At 35.1% G+C, this 3,797-nt stretch overlaps 1 pseudogene; it reads left to right on the top strand.

Annotated features, from left to right (window-relative positions):
- The first annotated feature begins 210 nt into the window (after nt 1-210).
- On the top strand, nt 211-667 carry LOC101709174 (ubiquitin-conjugating enzyme E2 variant 2 pseudogene; annotated as a pseudogene).
- The last annotated feature ends 3,130 nt before the right edge of the window (nt 668-3,797 follow it).

The raw sequence follows: 3,797 nt of genomic DNA, 5'->3' as shown, positions 1-3,797 counted from the left end.
GTTTCGGTAATATATATCAAGTAAACCTTCCAAATATGGTATAAAATATATGCCCTGGTAAATGCTGAGACATTTTACACCTAGAATTTAGAAATTTATCCTGGAACTCAGCCACCAGGTCTTTATTCATCCAGCAATAAACCTTATGACATTGTGAATTGAATTGCTGCACCTGAAGTGACATGTGACGTCCATACGTTCAAGCGGCTGCATCGGGCTGTAGGAGAAGATGGCGATCTCCACAGGAGTTAAAGTTCCTCGTGATTTTCGCTTGTTGGAAGAACTTGAAGAAGGACAAAAAGGAGTAGGCGATGGTATGGTTAGCTGGGGCCTTGAAGATGATGAAGATATGATACTTATAAGGCAGACAGGCATGATTATTGGACCACCAAGGACAAATTATGAAAATAGAATATATAGACTGAAAGTAGAATGTGGACCTAAAAACCCAGAAGCTCCTCCATCAGTTAGATTTGTAACAAAAATTAATATGAATGAAATAAATAATTCCAGTGGAATGGTGGATGCATGAACCATACCAGTGTTAGCAAAATGGCAGAATTCATATAGCATTAAAGTTGTACTTCAAGAGCTAAGACGTCTAATGATGTCCAAAGAAAATGTGAAGCTTCCAAAACCACCAGAAGGACAAACATGCAACAGTTAGTTTTAGTGGATCTCAAACTTGTTCTTTTTTTTTTTTTTTGGTACCAGGGATTGAACTCGGATCCTTGTGCTTGGGAGGCAGGTGGCGAAACCACTGAGCTAAATCCCCAGCCCCACAAACTTGTCTTGAATCAACAACCTTACTCATATTAATGTCTTGATTAAATACCACAATGCAAAATACTCACACATTAAGTAAAAGAATTCCAGCTGGTAAACATGACCTGGACATTGTAAGAATATATTTAATGTATGTACACCCATTATGTTTTCAGGTAATAGGAGGAAAAATGTGGCACAATTTTTCTTTCTCTTATTAAGGCATTGTCATTCAAACATGAACCTGGAGTACTCCAAATAGAATTCAGGTTTACAAGATGAAAGCATGGCAAGAACTGTCAGATGTCAGTGGAAACGTGTGTTTCTGAAAAGTAAAATCTCAGAAGGAAAAACAGAAATGGCATGCTTATCCATCTTGCTTAGTGAAACAGCTACAGTTTGAAATTGTTCAAAGTAGCAGGTACAATGAATATTGTCACAAATTGTGTTAATTTTTGAAGTAGTGTGGGTGCTGACTAGTAGTAGTATCAAAAATATGCTAGGATTGTTTTGATACCTGTATTTATAATAAAAAATGTTGGGAGGTTTGATGAATTTCTGTCAAAAGCTGTTCCTGTGTGTTACATGTAACAGACATGGTAAATATTTGTTTACAGTCTTTGTTAAACCATCCATTTAAATTTAGGTGAAGTCAACAAAAGGAAATAGATGTATGGACATGTGATTTTGAGATTAGTCTTAAAATGTAAATAAAATGTCGAATGTGTTCTCAGAGGGGAGAAAAAGAATTGTTGCACCTATTTCAAAAAGAAACCCAAATGTCACATTTGGCAATTAGTTCACTAGTTACCCATTGATGCTACATTTGCTATAAGAACAGCAGTTGACCAGCACAAAAACTATTCACAAGAAAAAAGAAAGATTCCTGAAAAAACTTTGCAAGTTCACAATAGAGAAATGTGTAATCAAATCTTTGGATTTCAGAAAGACAGAACATTTGGCTCCTATCTGGTGAAGAAAAACAAAGTAGTATTAAACCTGTCAACATTACACCATGATGATAAGATTGATATTGAAGCTGAACCTGGTGGTGCATGTCTGTAATCCCAGAACTTCGGAGGCTGAGGCAGGAGGATCCCATGAGTTCAAGGTCAGCCAGTGCTATATATTGAGTTGCAGGCTAACTTGGAGTACTTAGCAAGACTCTGTCTCAAAAAAACCAAACAAAGAAAAAAAGAGATTGATAGTGAATCCTCAACACAAATGAAGCCAGAAATGGTTACATTTTACAATAAAAGAAAAGGAGGAGTAGATGTTGTAGATGAGTTATGCAGCAACTATTATGTCATTCGAAACGAAGAATTGGCCGGTGCTTGTTTTATTCAATGCTAAACATGCCAGGCATGAATAGTTTCACAGTTTAAGAAGAAAATAACAAGCACAAAATATCATGGAGAAATTTTCTTAGAAGATTGGAATTGGAATTGACAGATGATCAATTCCAACACAGGAAAAACAATATGTATCTGCCCAAAGAACTCTGCAAAAGAATTCTGGAGCAGATAGATGAGCAGACAGGGGAAACATAACGAGAACCTCCTAAGAAAAGAGGAAGGCCAGCAAGATGTCAAGTATGTCCTCCAAAGAAAATAGGAAAACAAAACACATCTGCTGTCAGTGTAAGCAAGACGTGTGTGGAACATGCTGTGTTCATGTGTGAAGACTGCCTTAGGTGTGATAAAGTAAAGATTATTTTTGTGGTAGAGTTTTATTTGCATTTTCATTGTAGTTCACGTAGGAATTTATTTCTGCTGTTGTTTTTTAGATCTCATAAGCAGGTTAACAGTTGATATTGAAAATATTGTTTATTCTAGATACTACATATTTGATATTTTGTTTTATCAGTATTTCATTTTCCTGCTAAGTGAACATTGTGTAATATAATAGGAAGCTCCTCACAAAAGGACAAGACCAGAGAGATGACAAGTATGACCTGCCAAACAGGAAAGGAAAGCTAAGCCAACGCGCTGTCGGTGTAAGCGAGACTTGTGTATGCAACATGCCGTTGTCATGTGTGAAGATTGCCTTGGGTGTGATAATTGAAGCAAAGATTACTTTGATGGTAGAGCTTTGTTTGTATTTTCATAATAGTTCACATAGAAATGTATTTCTGCTGTTATTTTTTAGATCTTTAGGAAAACAGTTGATATTGAATATGTTAATGTTTATTCTACACATTCATTACATATTAAAATTTTAATATTTTATCTTATTGATATTTTATTTTCCTGTTAAGTGTACATTGTTTAATGTAATAAAACTCATAAAATTAAAATAATAATTCATCAATAGAAATAGTACTAAAAAATAAATGTAAGCGTTATACACCCCCCATAATATGCCTTGCAAAAAATTCAGCGTGATGCTCCTAAACCCAAGGAATTACCAAATAAACTCAATAACTCTTAGTCACATGCCAATTAAAACAGAACTGTGCACAATAAACATTCTGGATATGACTGAAATTATTGGCCACTGACCATACCTCTTCCTACCAATGAAAAAATATCTCTGCCATGTTTGGATAACATGATCTCATTAAAGGTTATCTGTGGGGTGACATCTCTTAATTCATTCAATTTTTTCTGTGTACAGGTAGGTATTTTATATTATGTTCAGATCATTTTGATTTTTTCTTCTGGGCCATATTTTTTAATATTGTCATGTTCTTCCTTTTGCAATATCATTTCTAAATTTAAAAATTCTTTCCCATGACTACCAAGAGACAAGAAGCAGCATCTTTGCTTGCATTGTCTTAATGATCTCAGCCTAATCAGTGTAAAGCTCTAAAAAGACAGCTAAAACTGCTGGTTAAATACTTTGTAAGTTGTCTCACTGTTCAAAACTTGTAGATATTGAAAAACCACAGTTTCTCAGATTTTCCATGTGTTCCTTCCCCAAGGATGACATTGTTACCAGTTACAGAGCATGTCTACCAAGTGAGTGTTCTCCATACCTGCATGGATTGAGAAGCTTCCTTAGTTAATTTTTCAGTTTTATCCATGGTCCAC

This window comes from Heterocephalus glaber, unplaced genomic scaffold (genome assembly GCF_053883595.1).
Source record: "Heterocephalus glaber isolate CG9 unplaced genomic scaffold, H.glaber_assembly_v1.0 deba00001058, whole genome shotgun sequence".
Classification (NCBI taxonomy): Eukaryota; Metazoa; Chordata; class Mammalia; order Rodentia; family Bathyergidae; genus Heterocephalus; species Heterocephalus glaber.
This window is presented reverse-complemented; position numbering and strand designations above follow the sequence as displayed.